This window comes from Rana temporaria, chromosome 3 (genome assembly GCF_905171775.1).
Source record: "Rana temporaria chromosome 3, aRanTem1.1, whole genome shotgun sequence".
Classification (NCBI taxonomy): domain Eukaryota; kingdom Metazoa; phylum Chordata; class Amphibia; order Anura; family Ranidae; genus Rana; species Rana temporaria.
This window is the reverse complement of record NC_053491.1, coordinates 353,513,017-353,532,250: the sequence shown is the minus strand read 5'-3', so window position 1 is coordinate 353,532,250 and position 19,234 is coordinate 353,513,017. Positions and strand designations below refer to the sequence as shown.

Below are 19,234 nucleotides of genomic sequence, written 5' to 3'. Positions count from 1 at the left end.
GATGCCTCCTGTATAGCACTGGCTTCTGTCATAGGCGGAGTGATGGACCGTTTTCATCGGTTAATCGATCAAGCTGACTGATGGTCCGTCGCGCCTACACACCATCGGTTAAAAAAACGATTGTGTCAGAACGCGGTGTTGTAAAACACAACAACGTGCTGAAAAAAACGAAATTCAATGCTTCCAAGCATGCGTCGACTTGATTCTGAGCATGCGTGGATTTTTAATCGATGGTCGTGCCTACTACCGATCGTTTTTTTTTTCTATCGGTTAGGAATCCATCGATTAAATTAAAAACAAGTTGGCTTTTTTTTAACCTATGGTTAAATAACCTATGGGGCCCACACACGATCGGTTTGGACCGATGAAAACAGTCCATCAGACCATTCTCATCGGTTTAACCGATTGTGTGTACGCGGCATTACTGTATTTTGTCTCACCCTCTACAATCCTTCTATATATTAAAGACTGGAATAGACACCGCAATACACACTCCAGCCAGTGAGGCTTAAAGGTAAATAGGATTCTAATCTATTTTTAATGATACATCCAATTTAAAAGGATGTACAAAGCTAATTTTCTAAAAATAATACTCCTCCGGGTTGAAGGATGCCCCTTTAATCAGTTATTTTATTTGGCGCTGCAGTAATTAGAGATGAAAATGGCTGCAGGGGAGAGATCATTAGACAGCAGGCCTGAAGCAAAGGTACATAAGCAACAGCAATAAAGTCCACTTGATACATGTGATACATATATTAAAAAAAAAATTATATAAATAAATCAGATTACTGCAGCCATTTATGAATATTAATGTTTTTAAACTGCAAATTAAAACATAACAATTTGGCCTGAGCAAAATATATTTGAGATGAGAAATATTTTCCTAAACTCGGGCGATTTCTTGTTAGTAATCAAATTATAATACGGTATAACAGCGAGCATAATTCATTCCAGAAACATGCATGTAATCCAAAGCACTCTTATATCAAAGCAAATTTCCCCATAAGAAATAATGGAAATTCAGATGATTCGTTACACAACCATTTATTCATAAGTCCTTCAGTTTATAGTCCATATAAAAAGATTATAGCAATGTGACCAGGTTGTGTAACCATAAAATGCCCATCCACAAATGGAAGCCTCTACAAGGGGATTAGAAGCAAAATCCAGCAGGAGCTACAGAGTATAAAGGAGAAGAGAGGCGCCTCTAAGTGTAGCAATATTGTTACATTTAAGCTATGAGTAAGCACTGATTGTAGTGCAAAACGTCAGCTGTATGCCCCTGTCTTTGCTGTGATGTGTGGTGTTTGAAAACCTTTATCAATAAAAGGCAACCAAGAAGGTTTTCCAGAGTGCAGCTGTCCAAACATTTCTTTCCACTATTGCTTTGTGCATTGCCGGCACCTGGGTTTCTCTGAGAGGATACGGATTCATCCACATACCCTATTGGAGCGGTGACTATCTTCTCTCTATTTCGTTTTACCACCGCTGTCAGTCTGCAATCATGACGGGGAAGAGTACCCTTCAGTAGAGCGATCTGAAAGTGAGGCTTGAAGCGCTCGTGGAACACATCGTGGAAGGGACGACAGTGCGGAGGACGGTCTATGTGGACAGTTTTACCCCGGATCCCTGCATTCTTAGATGTGCCTGTTTTAATTATCAACCATGTGAGTTTCTAAATGTTGTACCTTCATTAAATGTAACCATATTGCTACACTTAGGCCTCGTACACATGATAGGTTAACCAGAGGACAACGGTCTGATGGACCGTTTTCATCGGTCCAAACCGATCGTGTGTGGGCCCCATAGATTATTTAACCATAGGTTAAAAAAAAGCCAACTTGCTTTAAATGTAACCGATGGATTCCTAACCGATGGGAAAAAAACGATCGTTAGTAGGCACAACCATTGGTTAAAAATCCATGCATGCTCAGAATCAAGTCGACGCATGCTTGGAAGCATTGAACTTTGTTTTTTTCAGCACGTCGTTGTGTTTTACGTCACCGCGTTCTGACACGATCGTTTTTTTAACCAATGGTGTGTAGGCACGACGGACCATCAGTCAGCTTCATCGGTTAACCTATGACAACTGTCCTTCAGACTGTTCTCATCGGATGGACTGATCGTGTGTATGAGGCTTTAGAGGTCTATATTAAGACATCGCTTGTATATCAAGTCAACATGTATTTAAAAATGTAGCTTGTCTTGCAAAATGCTCTCAAACCAAGTTACTCTCAATCCAAGGTTTTACTGTAGATCCAAACCGTGTTCGTTCACGCTACGATCAATGCAGGCTCAGTGCAAGTGTACATAAAAAGCAAACGCTTTCTATGTGTCCTGTTCATATCTTACAGCTGCTTTGCAGTGCACAGCATGAACATGCACCATGTCTGCATCTCGCTGCAGTGCATAGAATGAAATATAATTTCAGGAAATTTCAATAAAGTCAAATACAAAAACAAGTGCTAGTGTTGTAAAAACGCATCACATCACCCCTTTACACAGCAAAAAACGTGGCCCCTAGTGCGAATGGGACATTACTTATTTATTGGCCTTTAGTTTACTAAAGAACTGTGTTATATGTAATGGGAAGTTGTTCATAAATTACTCTTGTTTTATTTTATATATCTGTGTCCCATCTCAGTGGTGATGTTCTGTTTCAGCCCTTTTCTGCCTTTTCCTGTATATATGCACTAGCCACAGCATTAGCTGCACATCATGGCTCCAGACCGGCTTCCTACAATGACAGTGACAGTGTCATGCCTTCACAATGAGTGTTGGCATAGTGGGTTGTAACCTCATTTAAGGGTAAATGTGAAAGGACATGGCAGGATCACTATGTATTCTTTTAACACTTGACAATCACATACTGTACATGCATAGCTCCCAACTGTCCCTGAATTCAAGGGACTGTCCCTGACTGTCCCTGATTTGGAGCAATGTCCCTCTGTGCCTCTTTCTTCCTCATGTGTCCCTCATTTTGGTGTGATCCATATAGTTGTATATAAAATGCACTTTTTATCTTTCAAAAAGTGTTTCCCAGTGCTAAACCTTTCATCCACCTTCTAAATTGCTGCATTTGTCAATTTTAAAAGCCAATATAGAGGAATAGTGGTGGTAAAAAAAAAAGCCCTTGTGGATTTAATTAACCTTTTTTGGGGTTAATTCTCCTTTAAGGGGGTGTGGCAGGAGGCGTATTCCTATGCCTACATATGTTTTCTAGTAGTAGGTGTCCCTCATTCCCATCTCAAAATGTTGGGAGGCATGAACATGTACTTCATTGTGTTCGAGTGGTTACACTGGGGGCCAATGCTGCAGCTGTCAGCCATAATCCAGGTATAAAAAATTTCAGCCAGTGATTCCCTAACCTGTAAAAGTGATCCTTGCAGCTGATCCAATCTGGTACGTGTACTTCTTTTTCTGCACCAGGGAACCGATCCAGCGGTTGTGTTCCGCTTACAATAGAGGTGATCGAGTTCCGATCATCTCTATGGTCTAAAATTTTCACCACCTCTTTCGGTTAGGGAGAATGTAAACAAGCCCATTTTTTTGAGGCAAGAATCAGATCAATGTTTTTTTTTTTTGTTTGTTTGTTTGTTTTTTTGATCTGATACTTTCAAAGTTTTAGGCCTCTTCCACACAGGCGCTACGGAGTCCGCCAGCTCCTGCCGGCTCAGCGGGAGATCTCTCCGCTGATCTCCGCTGAGCCGGCGGATGACAAGTCCCTCTCTGCTCCCTGAGCGGGGAGGGGCTTGTACAGCGCCGCTGTCTCCTATGGGATGATCTTTTGAAAATGGACAGCAAGTCCATTTTCATCAGATCTCACCCGATCCGATCCGTCATGGATGGATGGGGACGTATCGTCATCCGTTAGATTTTGGTGGATCGGGTCGGATGTCAGCGGACATAAGACTGCATGGTGCGGCCGTTCAGGTCCACCGTCAAAACTGACAGGCTGACATGAACGGTCCGATCGTGTGAAAGGGGCCTAATAGACCCCAGATGACTCGATAAAGAGGACCTGCCATGCTTTATTGCTTTCACAAGGGATTTACATTTCAATAAGTGATAAAAAAAAAAAATAATAATAATAATAATAATAATAATACAATTTATTTTTTACCACCCTGTAATTACGCACAGAGGTGAATGCATTTGAAGGTCTTGCATGCATATGTAAATAGTGTTTTGCACCACACATGTTGCATCGCCACAAACATTATAGCGAGAGTAATAATTCTAGCTCATGTGCAACTCTAAACTGGTAACCTTTAAACATTTTTAAAGTGTAACCTATGGAGATTTGTAAATTTTTTCCCCAAAAAAATGCATTTGAAAAAACGCTGGGCAAGAGGGAGTGCTGGGTAAGTAAACATGCCTGGGGAGGTGGGCTATGTACAGACTGAGTGGGCAAAGTGACAGTGCCAACCTATTATAGTCAGCTACTATCAGGCAGCCAGATAAGGTTGGGCTTTCCTATTACCAAGTCCAGCACCAAGTATGCGCTCCGCATAAAATGCTTATTTGATTGTTTATGTCAAAAATCATGTATAGAAATAATTTTACAGAAATGTAATTATACAAAACATCACAATCAAAACATCCTAATCATGTATCCATTGTATATGTATCGCACAATGCATTCTATGTTAGGTAGAATTCATCACGGTCAATGAAATGTGTTATTTCACGCAGGAACCAAATAAATCTATTTGTGCTCCTATCGTTAGCTGAAGTGGACCTGTCTAAATGACAGCTGAGGCATATCGGCTCTGGCATTACTCCCAAGCTGTCACTGCAAATTCTGCATGGAGATTAAATGAATTGTGATTTGCTTCATTAACTCAGAGCTGATATACTGCACATTTTAAATCAGAAATTGCTTCACTCTCTTAGTATTTTTCACTATAAAAAAATGAATTCATGCTTTTATTTTCAGACTATAAAGACGCCTTTTTTTTTTCATAAAAGCTAATTGGAATGAACATGGGTACACTGTCATAATTGGAAAGACTTATTTATACCAACATCAAGCATAACAATTTGAAACTGCTTGAACAGGCAATTCTTGAAAAATACGAGAAGTGCAAGGGAGGTGACTGATAAGATTAAAGCGCCATCTAGTGATTTTAGGAGAAACTGCACATGCTTAGATGGTCATTAATGAATGACTAGTTTTTCTATGAAAATATTTTATTCAAAGTCAGGTAAGAAGTACACATAAAGTTTAAAAAAACAAATGTCAGAAGTACGCGATAAAGTATATTACAATTAACTGTCCTTTTCTGAAAACCCCGAAATATGCGGCAAACAGGATTTTTCCTATGCACCATAATAATGCAAACTTATGTAAATAAAGTTCTCTTTTCCAGTTCAGCACCCACAGATCTACTTCCAAAAAAAAAAATTTCTCAGCATTCAATCAAGTTTATCCTTTAAGGCTCATGCACATGGATGTTAATAGGCACATGGGCGTGCCACATAAAATACATCTGTGTCTTTGGTGTCTGGGACCCCCAGCTGGTACATAATTCTGCCCATAGAACTGTATTGACATTACAGGTATATGCATATAGGTATAATTTCCTAAACTTTTGAATTTGGGAAATTATGCTCATACGTGTGCAGTTGCAAACACATGCTAGACTGTAAGCTAGCCCTGTTTTTTCATCCCCATCAGCAATATCTAAATCAGCATGTTGTGGAAAACCCCATGCTCAGATGCTCCTTCCCCCTTCTCAAGCCAGCATTTGTCAGCTCCAGAACATGATGTATGTATTTTTTATTGTTAATCTAATTGTTAAATTAAGGTTGGTTCAAATGTAACAGAACAAATGTTCTTCTTTTAACTCTTGCTTAACTATGTATCTTTCAGCTACCTATATAGTCACTATCAAGTTGCATACTCCTGGATCCCACATAGGTTTTTAAATCTGGCCCCTAGTACTGGCCTTTCAATTTTATTATCTAAAACTTAAAAAGCATCTGTGATGGCTTTGTGTGGTTAGCCTTGCAGCACTGGGGTCATCAGGTTAAAGTAAAAATATAGGAGGGTTATAACCCCTGACAGATTTTTTTTCGCCATTTGTGTTCCATTGCAGAGATTTCCCTTCACTTCCTGTCCCATAGCCAAACAGGAAGTAAGGGGAAATCCCAGAAAATTAGGGGATTCCTTGAGGACCCCCAGGTCACGAGAACTAGTGTCCCCATTGGAAGATTTCCCCTCAACTACTTTTTTGAGGACAACCCAAAATTTGGGATTTTCTTCTACTTTCACTTTTAATGATAATGGTAAATAGGACAAATAGAAAGGGTGAATTTCCTTATCGAGGACACAGACAGCAATAAAACCTGACTGGTGTTCTAACTCGTCTTCAGGCCGGGTTCACACTGGTATGACACGACAGTCGTATCACTTTGGATCTAACTTTGGCCTGCAACTTGAAGTCCAACATGCGTCCGACTTCAATGAACAGGGATCTGACTTTAAACCCCGACAATACCAGGTACCGTGTCTGGTTTGAATCTTTAGGGGGAACTCCACGAACCGTACCAGGCTGCATGCCCTCAACATAGGGGGGGGGGGGGTAGGTGCCTTTTACATATTTTTGGTAAAAGGCTCTTCAATCAGAGCTTGTTTGCTGCCATAGCAAAAGCTTAATACGCAAATAATACCAAAATGGAGCTTATTTTACAGGATTGGTCACTTGACGTCTCTCATCCTTGTAAAAAACAGAAAATACTTCAAGCCCCTGTATGCAGCCCCTGTATTCCTGAGGAAACACATTGGGTTGGGTATTATCTCGTATATAATATAATATAATATAATATATATATATATACACACACACACACTGTATTTATTGGCGTATAACACTCACTTTTTTACCCTGAAAATAGAGCGTATACTATACCTGTGTGTTATACACAGGGGGCTGTGTAAAGATTTGTTCCTGAAACTTCCCTCTTAAAGTTAGGGTGCGTGTTATACGCCTGTGCGCGTTTTACGCTGATAAATACAGTATAGAGAGAGCGAGAGAGTGACGTGTGTGTGTTATTATAATGCTCCAGTTTATACATGCAGGTTTGTCAGAGAGGAGGAATCAGGTCAAGATTTTCTAACCAAAACAACAGAATGTCTGACTAAAAAATAATTATTACTAAATCAATATCAATTTTACCTCAGAGAAGTCCAGGATGCCCCACTAGAGTGCATGTCATTTTATTTGGGCCTACCAAACAAAATGGCTGGCTGTGATCACATGATAAACACACTGTAAGGATAAATCTAAAGTGATTTCAGTTTGTCTTTTACAACAGAGCTGTGTACGGCCTGAAATTAATTAAATGCCTCGCATGAGGCCATGTTCCCTGAGATCTCCACTCTTAATGATACAAGCCACACAAGCTATTAATCTGAATAAAGTCAATGTGCATGTTGGAATAGAAAGTGAGAAAAGATCCCAGAAATATCGCAGTCAAACCACCGAGGTTATAATTGAAAGGCAACGTATAGTGGTTCCCCAGAGGGTCAGACCGCAAAATTTCATACACTATTACCAGCCCGGCCACAGACCCTAAAGTGATCTCTTGTTTTTTACGTGTAATTGTGATGCATGAGCAGCCATAAAAAAAAAGCTGCAAAGTGGCCTTTCCTAGTAAATTTTCTCCTCTGTGTTTTATAAATACTGGGAGAATCGCAAGCTAACTCAATTAGTGTTCAATCAAGGCTCCGCCAAATCTCTTAACAGAAGTTCAATCCCCTGGATAGCCTTTACAGCTTCATTATGTGAAGACACAATCAGGAATGTTCTGTGGAAGGGGGTCCGCATTTATTTATGTAGAAGTATGTTCAAAGGCTAAAGAGGAACTCCGGGCATGGGAGCTACTTTACTTGCTAAAAGATGTATAGGTCTGTCCAGCTGGTGCTAAAATCTACACTGCTCTGTCACAAAGTACAGGCTGGTGACTCTCATTTATAGTTCAACTTAAGGCAAAACATATTTCTTTTGGATGGAGTGGAGAGGGTTTACAACACCTGTTAGACCCCTTTCACACTTTCAGCACCAGCCACCACTGATTTAAACAAAATAACACAGGTGGTTACGTTTTTCTTTAATGCAACTGTAAATGGACAATGAATGTGCGGCAACATGCTGATGAGGCATTCCCTCTCTCTGTTCTCTACTCCTGTGAGAATGCTCTTTGTTAGCAAATGTGCATGCAGGACACCTTACTGGCTCCCCAGTGAAAAATGAACAACGCATTTCGGTGTACTTGCCTCAATCCAAAGCACAGTGTAATTTCTCTATGTTGTCTCTTCCCTCTGCTATCTGCATGAGTCACTGATAGAAGTCTATACCAATTCTATACCAAGTCTATACCAATTCCACAGCATCCCAGGTGGGGGCCCTGTAGACCCTTCAGTATACAGAAGATGACTGGCAGCCGCAGCTGTGTATATTTCCTTATGATTCTATAGAATAGGCTATATCCTGTGCTGTTGGGATGTAAATCGTTGATTTGAAATAGAAAATACCATGTTTGGCCACTAGATGGACCTAAGTCTTATAGGAAAATCCTATAAGACTTAGCTCCATCTATTGGCCTATTTGCAGTATTTTAAGTTAGATATCAATGGTTTACATCCCAACAGCACAGGATATAGTCTATTTACATAATTTTTTTTACCCTATTCACACAGAACAAATATACATGCATTTTAACCAAGCAAATGGCTGTACTTTATAAATCAACCCTAAAGTGCAATTCTACTTTTTACAGCCAAATTAAAATGACACCTATTTTTATTTGTCACATGTTACCAATCACATGGCATAATTCAAAAAAATAAAAATATTACTGCTTACCTTTTTACTTGCTGAAAAATTCTACCTAGCTTTCCCCCTCCTATGTAATGTTAAAGAAGGGGCTGGAAAGTTATGTTTACCACAATGTACCCTGTCTGTACGCTGCCGAAACATCAGTTGTAAACTAGATGTGCACACTTTCTGTCAGAGAAAGAGAGATCTCAAAGCTTGGGTGGTGCATTTGGGTTAATTTACTAATGGCAAATAGACTTGCACTCTGATAAAGCAGTTGCTCCAGAGCTTGGTAAATGAGCAGAAGCTCTGCTGACTTCCATCATCCAATCATGTGCAAGCAAAAATGCAGTTTTTTCTATTTTCCTTGCACGCGATTGGATATTATTTACAAACTGAAGCTTTACCTCATTTACTAAGCTCCGGAGCAACTGCTCTTGCAGAGTGCACAGTGTATTTGCCTTTAGTAAATCAACCACATTGTATATTAATGTACAAAAAAAGTTATCCTGACCAAACAAGCTTCCATTACAGTCCTGTGTATAAATCTTCCCCAAAGAAACAACTAGAAAGAATAGGAATATTTTTAATTGTTTTTAGGTTTATGCTGTGTGAATGGTAACACAAACGAAAGGAGGGTCATTTGGGAGCTATAAATGTATAGGTAATGTCAGCTCTGGCCAAGCTTACTTGTGCATCAAGTGCAATGACAAAAATGATACCCAACTACACATAACAATTCAGAGATAAGCATAGGCTTGTGATCCGGAAATTTACATTCAGGATACATTTTTAGAAAATGTCAGTTCTTGTTACACTGTATTAATATGTAACTGTATTGCTAAGGACTCAAGTAAGGTAGAAAGCTGTAGAAATACATTTAGTTCAAGTCTCATAAGGCCACCTTATTCAATTTAACAATTTTAAGGTGGAGCTCCCACTCTTTGTTAAGCCACCCATAATAGAAAAAGGCAGCCATTAAACTAACTGATTGCTGTGCTAATCAGAGGTTAATTAATTACATAGAGGTTGATACATGGGAGCTCCTAATGACAAGATAGGTCTGCAGATGGAGCTGTTGACCTGCCATATCTGAGCAAAGTCACTGATCAGGACAAGGACCCCAATGACGACTGATATGAAACACACAGAGAACCCAAGATAATCTGCATGCAAGGAATGCGAGTTATGTGACAAGCACTGAGAATTTATGGGGTACAAAAATATGTAAACACTAAGTAGTTAGTCTGACATTTTGCAGCAGAAATATGCAGCAGAACGTTCGTGCTGTGACACATGAGTAAGACTTCAGTTCTCATGGTGATAATTCACAGAGTGTAAACAGTCCTTATCAGAACTGGATTTGCAAATTAGTGTTGTACACTAAAATGGTCCACTATAGAATGCTAGACATAACACAAAAAAAAATATTTTTGATATATAATACTATCTTGTGGTCTGTTAAAGAGACCCTGTCAAGTGTCTCAAACTTTTTTTTGTTAGTTATGGACAGAGTGGGGCAGGTTTAGAATGGGAGCCAGCGACAGGTCGAACATGATCTACCCACTGGTCATGGCCATGTTGGGGCATGGAAGGTTTTGGAAGAATTTACCAGGCACCCAATCTCCCTAATGTTAGGAACCACTTCTCTAAAGATATAAAACCATTCTACTGTAGGGCAGGGCAGGCTTTAAATCTTCTCTTTAAGTCTGTTATTTTTTTTAAAGCTTGATCTAAACCCTAAAACCAATCCAAGCAGGAGGCTGTTTAAGCCTCATGCCTAAGCAGGCATTATGTGTTACAACTTTTTGGCTTTGTGAACTTTTTTTCACTTTGTGCCCAAGTGCTATGTACAGCCACCCATAGACATGAATGGCTGTGTACGAAAATATTCTCTAAATGCAAACTTTCTGTGTTAAGGCAAGAAGCCGTAAAGTGAACATGTCCTAGACAAAAAGGTGTCCTCAATAGTGACAGTGATAAAGTGCAGGTACCTTGGCCTCTGCAAGCATCTGTGTTAAGCTGGTCACTCATGTTACAATCTAATTTTACAATTATTTACAGTAGTGTGGCTTAGTGGTAAGCACTTCTGCCTTGCAGTACTGGGGTCTTCAGTTTAAATCCAAGTCATGACAATCTGCATATTCTCCCTGTGCTTATATGGGTTTCCTCTGGATATTCCAGTTTCTTACCATACTCCAAAGACTCATTGGTAGGTTAATTGGCTCATGTCTGCCCCCTGCTACATCACTGATCTAGTCTCAAAATACCAACCTAATCATTCTCTTCGTTCTTCTCAAGACCTACTACTCTGACTCTCATCACCTCCTCCCATGCTTGCCTCCAGGACTTTTCCAGAGCCTTTCCAATCCTATGGAACATCTTACCCCAATCTGTCAGTCTATCTCCTACTCTATTAGCTTTTAGACGATCCCTGAAAACCCTTCTCTTCAGAGAAGCCTATCCTACCCACACCTAACAACTTTAGTTTCATTTTCTCCATCTGATCATCCCCAACGGCTGTTACCTTTTGTTCCACTTGACCCTTCCTTCTAGACTGTAAGCTCTAACGAGCAGGGCCCTCTGATCCCTCCTGAATTGTATTGTAACTGTACCGTTTGCCCCCAAGTTGTAAAGTGCTGTGCAAACTGTTGCCGCTATATAAATCCTGTATAATAATAATGTCTAAATTGGCTCTAATAAGTGTGTACGTCCATGTGAAAAAGGGACCTTAGATTGTCAGCTCCTTAGTGCCATAATGTAAATGTATCGTATGTAAAGCCCTGCGTAAACTGATGAAGTTACATAAATGCCCGTAATAAATAAAAACATTTTGTATTAAATATAATGATGATTTGAACATACTAAAGGGAGCCTTCAGTGCTGCACGGAGCTCACAAAACCAACACTCTTTAGAAGAGTCAGTTTCCTAGTGGACTTTAGAGGAGGATTTATATTGAAGGAAGCAGCATCCTGGTGTGGTCAGCAGGAAAGGTAAATATTCCCGCACTTATCAGGTAGACCTGTTTACAATTTTTTAAATTTTTATCGAAGGGTCCCTTTAAGTGAACTTGTTCCTGTGCTGTGCATGGGCAAAAGCAGGTTCTTGTAATGCCATCCCAGCAGGTCAATCTTCAGTTCTTCTTCCCAGAATTGCTGAGACTAGCGTTTCTCTTCAAGTTTAAGCCTATAATCTTTCCCTCACTAAATTTAACAAACAGCGTTTACCTTCATTAATAACCAGCCCGACACAGAAACACACTCAAATTAAAATGCGTATGAAAAAAGAAAAGCCAGCTTACCGTGATATTTACAAATTGAAGCCTCAGGACAAGCCTGTCTATTTTTCGATTCTTTCTAGAAGAGAAAGAAAATGAGAAATCAATTATTCTATAAGAAAAAGGATTAAAGTGGGCTTGAACATGAAATGTCTTGAGACTCAAGTCCAGACACGGCACAGATTCAGTATAGGCTGGGAGGATCAGTTTCTGTAGAGACCTGCAGGTGATTTAATATTTAATCTCAGACAAGGAATGTGCTATCGTGTTACACCTTATTACAGCTGGCTCATTAATGAAATGTATGCTTTCTACATGTAGCCTCCAACAGAGTACTAACTCAACGCCTGGAATTATCCAATAACATTTCTGCAGAAGAGCCACAAACGAATTTGACATCAAATTGAAGTGCGAAGGAGGTTAAAAGTACATCTAAGTCGAGACTAAAAACAAAACCTGGGGGGCGTGGCCAGGCAGCGGATGTAGCCGGACGTGTCTGAAGTGAGCTCCGCCGAAAATCCTTCTATTCATCCTGCGGAAGAAATTTATACTCACCCACAGTCACACCGGAGGATTCCTTGTTGCTCGGGGAACACGTACATACCTTTCCCGGTGTCCTGGTCCCGCGATGTCGTCCGGCAAACGGCAGCTGGTGAACAAGCCAGCAGAGCTCATGGTCCAAAATGGCGCGTATGCAGGCCGCACAGCGAGGGAGAAACACCGCGAGGCAGCTGAAAAACTGTTCTCCAAGCCACTGTTGAAAGAACCTACGGCCTCCTCCAGCACTCCGGAAGACTCACCGAGCGGAGGATCCGAGGCGGATGACACAGTGCCCCTGGAGGACTCGGTACAGGCCGGACTACTATGGGACACAGTGAGTACTCCAGAGCAGGCCTCAGATAAGACACAGGGCCCGGGGAGTCCTACCATAGAGGGAGAACCCACGCTGAGAGATATATTCACTGCAGTCACTTCATGTAATGTATCCCTGGCAGTACTGACCACGGAAGTAAAAGGGATGAAGTCAGAAATCTCATTTCTCAGACAGGATGCCCAAAAAATGAGAGAAAGAACCTCAGCATTAGAGGAAAGGGTGAGCACCATTGAAGATGACATGGGGCCTATGCAGAGGGACCTGACCTACAATAACCATTTAATAGACCAACACTCTTCTCGTTTGGAGGAATTAGAGAACAGGATGAGAAGAAATAACGTAAGGGCTATAGGCCTACCTGAGAAAATGGAAGGAAAAAATCCTGTGGAGTTCATTGAGAAGTGGCTGATTGCAGCTTTTGGAAGAGAAGCATTCTCCCCTATGTTTTCTGTTGAACGGGCACACAGGGTGCCATCTAGACCCCCACAGCCTGGAGCACCGCCTAGACCATTCCTGTTTAAATTCCTACATTACCGGGACAGGGACGCCACTTTATACAATGCCAGAATTAATCCAGCAGCACTGAAGGTTGACAATACTAAAGTCTCCCTATTCCCGGACTTTTCTGCTGAGCTACAGAAGAAGAGAAGCAAGTTCCTGGATGTGAAACGCCGTCTGAGGGACCTCGACTTGAAATACGCCATGTTGTACCCGGCCCGCCTTCGGGTAGAGGTTTTTGGTGCTGTCCAATTTTTTGATTCCCCGGCCACTGCAGCACACTGGCTGGATCGGGAAGAGCAATCCATCAAAGAGGCGAGGGGTAGACGACCGGCAGACTGAAAAGAAAGTCTAATCTGATGACCCAGCATATTATGTGCTCACTTTCCTAGTTGCCTTTGTAAGGCGGTTTTTGTTCACTTTGGTCACTAAGGCCCAGAGTTTTGCTGTTGAGAAGCTCTAAGACACTGTGGTGCGCTTCCACTGTTGCCCCCAATAGGGTTGTTTCAGGCCCTAACTTGCCCCCTGGGTAAACTTTCGTTAGCCATGTTGGCTACATTACATATGATACTAAAGAGCGATGATCCCGCCATGCTCTGCTCTCAGGAAACTGCTCTATATACTTCTTTGTTGTTTTTTCTGTTTTTTTTACTATTTTTTTCTATGCTCTCCCTAGCCTGTAGCCCACATGATCATGAAATAGGGTTCCCTTACTGCAGTAGACAAGGGTCCCAGAATGGTAGTATGCTTATTGCTTGTGTTATGCCTCTAACCTCCAAGATGGTCGTAGATGATGCTTTAGATAATTTTTACTTATACGGTATAAGATTGTATTCTCCTACTGATATTAAGATTCCGGTAGCATGTCTAATATAACTAGGTGTCTGTCGTGGAATGTCCGAGGCCTGAATAGTCCGGTGAAGCGCCTTGAGGTACTGCGCACTATTAAAAGATTGGGCGCGGAGGTAATCTGTCTACAGGAGACTCACCTCCCCCCGGGTTCTACCCCAAAACTGGCAACTAGGCAATTTTGCCACCAATATCATTCTACCCATACGGTTTACTCGAGGGGAGTGAGTGTCCTGATCCGTAGTGGTACACAGTACACACTTATAAATGTTAAGATAGATCCCGAGGGCAGATATGTCTTTTTATATTGTTCCCTTTATGGGGTCAAATGTGTATTAGCGGGAGTGTATATCCCCCCACCATTCTCATCTAATGTCTTGAAAACACTGGCTGAATTTGTGTCCTGTCTTCCTGGTATTCCAGTCCTAGTAATAGGGGACTTTAATAACCTAATGGATCACGAAAAGGACAAACTTAAGACTGGTGCGGGACAGGGGGGACATGATAGGAAGGGTCCCACACCTTTTGCCCGTTTAATTGAGGAATTAGGCCTGTTTGATGTCTGGAGACTGCATAACCCTGATTCTAGAATTTATTCCTGCAGGTCAGCTTCTGTAGGGGGATTGTCAAGGATAGACATGGGTTTCGGTAATGGTCTATTACTACCATTGGTACGGAACTCGGCATACCACCCGAGACACACTTCCGATCATTCCCCGTTTACGGTAGATCTGGGCCTGGGTGAAAGACGAGGTAAAACACTGTGGAAACTCAACCCGTTCTGGTTGTCTCTTATTCCGGAACCAGACCCAATCCCGGCATTACTTAGTGAGTTCTTTAGAGATAACTTAGGCACGGCGGACATTCAGGTGGTGTGGGATGCGGCTAAAGCCTTTATGAGAGGCCAATTTATTAGAACTATCAACCAAATTAAATCGGGCACAAAGGAATGGGAGACACGTGTGTTAGAGGAAGCTCGCAGCTCAGAGGCAGCCTACGTAGCAGATCCATCTAATGATGGCTTAAAAAGACAGTGGATGGCCTCCCATACCATGCTTAAAGACCTATCGTTTCAACTTGCAGAAAACAAAAGGTTCTTCTTACAACAGAGACATTTTGAGGAGGGTGAAAATACAGGTCATATGCTGGCGATCCTGGCTAGATCACAGCAACCCCCTTCTCATATTGCAGTGGTAGCGGATGCGGGGGGGACACTATGCCACTCCACACGTTCCATTATAACTTGCTTCCAAGAATTTTTCCAAAACGTATACTCATCTAAGGTCAGCCCCACCAGTGAACAGTTGCACTCTTTCTTGGATAAATATCAGCTACCAAAATTTCCTGGGTCGGATGTAGCCATGCTTAATGCTCCCCTTACTAGTGAGGAACTTCTGGAGGCACTGGCGCAGGCACATAATGGGCGGGCGCCAGGGGCTGACGGTCTTCCCTCTGAGATTTATTGCAGATACTCTGAGCAACTCATCCCCATTTTACTAAAAGTTTATAATACAGCTTTTGAAACTGGAATTCTACCCCCGTCTATGAATGAGGCCCTGGTTGTGGTTCTGTTGAAGCCTGGTAAGGATCCTCTCTCACCAGACTCCTATAGACCGATATCTCTCTTGACATTTGACATTAAGTTGCTGGCTAGAGTTCTGGCCACCAGACTCTCCAAATGTATTCATCAAGTAATACATAGGGATCAGTCGGGCTTCATCCCTACGAGGTCCACAGCACAAAACCTGCGTAGGCTATTCCTAAATATACAGGTGCCGGTGGACAACCCAGGTAATAGAGCTATATTCTCTCTAGATGCGGCCAAGGCATTTGATAGTGTTGAATGGCCTTATCTTTGGGAGACTCTGCATAGATTTGGGGTGGGACCATCCTTCCTAAAATGGGTTCAACTACTGTATAGCGCCCCGACTGCAAGAATGAGCATTAATGGGGAGGTCTCTGACTCTTTCAGGCTCTTCCGGGGCACGCGGCAGGGGTGCCCCCTGTCACCCCTGCTGTTTGCCCTAGCCCTAGAGCCCTTGGCAATACATATGAGAGCTTCACCCGACATTACAGGTTTCATCCGAGGTGCAGGGCGGGATGTCATTTCTTTATTTGCAGACGATACACTGCTGTATTTGGGTGATACTCAAAAGTCGCTGGGGAATGCGATGTCCTTGATCGCAGGCTTTGGCGAACTATCAGGATTCAGCATTAACTGGAATAAATCAGTACTTATGCCTCTAGACCCCCTAACAGACAGCCTGCCTGACTGCGCTAGGGATATTGTGGTAGTGAATGAGTTTAAGTACTTGGGAATTCTGGTCACGCCAGACCCCTCCCAATATCTCTCTCTGAACCTGGCACCATTGCTACAAAAATTCAGACAGAAATGTGCGTCCTGGAAAAAACTTCCACTATCAGTTACAGGCAGAGCGAACCTCATTAAAATGGTGTGGGCCCCCCAGCTTCTGTATGTTTTCCACAATACCCCGATTTGGATTCCCCACAGGTGGTTTGCTCAGATAGATGCCCAGTTCAGAGATTTAGTTTGGGGTGGTAAGGTGGCACGTATAAAACTTGCCACATTACAACTAGCCAAGGATCAGGGTGGTTTAGCTGTCCCTCATGCCCGCTGCTACTTTATAGCATCGCAAATACAGCATCTAGGAAACTGGGGGGAGGTAGACCTCGGAGACCCAATACGAGCCATATTACTCCCGTCGGGGCCAATGCTACCAGCGGTGTCTTACTTGGAAGCAGGACTCACACACCTGGACCAGACCTTACCTACGGTGGTGCTGCTTAATACGTTGTGGAAATACGTTCGTTCCTGTCTCAATGTCAGGGGGGTATGCCCCTTTACTCCCATTTGGAAAAATTCCTACTACAGGGAATTTTTTAAATTAGAAGGCTTCAGGACCTGGGTAAATGCAGGTATACACTATATCACACAATTGTTTAGTGGCCCAACCCTCAAATCGTTTGTTAATCTGCAGGAAGAGTATGGTCTGCACAGAACTCAGTTCTATAAATACTTACAACTGAGACATGCAGCCCAGAGGGAAGTCAGGCTCTCTCCAATCTTGCTAATAAGGCACCCCCTTCATAATGATGTGCTTTTTAATGTGGACAAGAAGGGCATGATTTCCCTTGTATACTCCAGACTGCTTAATGTAACACATGATGCATCGGCATTACCATGTAGGAAAGGGTGGGTATCGGACCTAGGTCCCATCGATGGGGATACATGGGAGCTGTGTTTGACTTCCGCCCCTCTGGTCTCGGTATCGGCGCAACACAGACTTTCTCATCTATTTCTCCTCCATAGAGTATATAGAACACCCACTCGACTACATAAATGGGGTATACGGGATTCCCCAATATGCCCAAAATGTAATGTGCAGGAGGGAGATTTATTACACATGATGTGGAAGTGTCCAAAACTCTTCCGATACTGGAACTATGTTATTGATACTATATCCCAGGCGTATGGCTTTCCGTTGCCTCATGACCCGGTGGTGTGTCTGCTGGGTGGCCTCGAGGTACCTTCGCTGTCTCCCGGTGGCCATACAGCCGTACTTAGACTACTGTATGTGGCTCGCAAGGCCATCGCCAGATATTGGATCACTCCCCGAGTGCCTACAGAGGGTCAATGGGTAAAGCTGGTAAATAATCTACTGATAAGGGAAAAAGTCACATACCAACACAGAAATGCTCTTAAGAAATTCTACTCATTATGGCAACCCTGGCTGGACGTACCAGGCCTGGGACCCACGCAATTGATTATGGAAAGGCTATTGCAGGGATAAATAGATAGGATATGAGTCGAGATGGGCTGGCAAAGTGTGGGATGAATAATGTTCAAATAGTTTTTTGATCCTTGGAGCAGAGTGTGGGGCGAGGGATTCAGAACCAGGAGGTGGTTTAAGAATTAATGTGTTTGTTACAAATGTAAATGTTATTGCTTGCATTATGGCGGGGTAGGTTAAATAATTATTGCAATTAGAGGGTAGGGTAACATAGGATAGACGGCCTGAACGCAAATTGAATAAGGTTATATCCAAAGTTCAGGTAGAATCTGGCTTTTCTTGGCCGCTGTCTAGGGGGGGTAAGCTCCTCTCATGTTTGATTTAGCTCATGTAATTATGATTGCACGAAGTTTACCTGCCTCTCTCTTAATTTGGCATATGTTCACCCTGAATGTAATGATACTGTCTGTGTATGTATCCTAAAGTATTGTTTTACTATTTTTTGCATCAATAAACCTTTTTCTTGATTTAAAAAAAAAAAAACAAAACCTTGAAATACACTATATGGTCAAAGATGGATCTGACCAAACCTATAAGAGCCAGTGGGACATCATATTCCAAAACCATGGCAATGAATATGGATTTCACCACCCCTTTGTGGCTAAAGCAGTCTCCTCTCTTCAAGGAAGTCTTTCCATAAGATTTTATTGCATGTGAGAAGTTGTGTTTGTTCAGCCAAAAGAGTAGTTTTAAGGCCGGGTACCCATGTTGGATGCAAAGGCCTGGTTCCCAACCAACATTCCACAAAGATGTATTTGAAGGCCATTTGAGTTCTCTCAGGCCTCGTACACACGACTGAGTTTCTCGGCAAAAAACTTGCTGGAAGATATTTTTTTGCCGAGGAAACCGGCCGTGTGTACATTTTCGTCAAGGAAACTGTCGAGAAACTTGACGAGCCAAAAAGAGAGCAAGTTCTCTATTTCCTCGACGGGAATGGAGAAACTTGCCTTGTCGAGTTCCTCGACAGCCTGACAAGGAACTCGACGAGGAAAACTATGTGTTTCGCCCGTCGAGTTCCTCGGTCGTGTGTACGAGGCTTCATCAAACCATATCTTTATAGAACTGGCTTTATGCACAGAGGCACATTCATGCTGGAAGGGC

The 19,234-nt window shown here is 42.2% G+C and overlaps 1 protein-coding gene across 3 annotated transcripts in view; it reads right to left on the bottom strand.

Moving 5' to 3' along the window:
- Nucleotides 1–19,234, bottom strand: part of TSPAN9 (tetraspanin 9) — a 595,020-nt gene that overhangs the window by 477,774 nt on the left and 98,012 nt on the right. For all 3 annotated transcript variants that reach the window (XM_040345192.1, XM_040345191.1, XM_040345194.1), the window contains one exon: nucleotides 12,125–12,179. The gene's annotated coding sequence lies outside the window, so the exon portion shown is untranslated. The remainder of the gene's footprint in view (nucleotides 1–12,124; nucleotides 12,180–19,234) is intronic.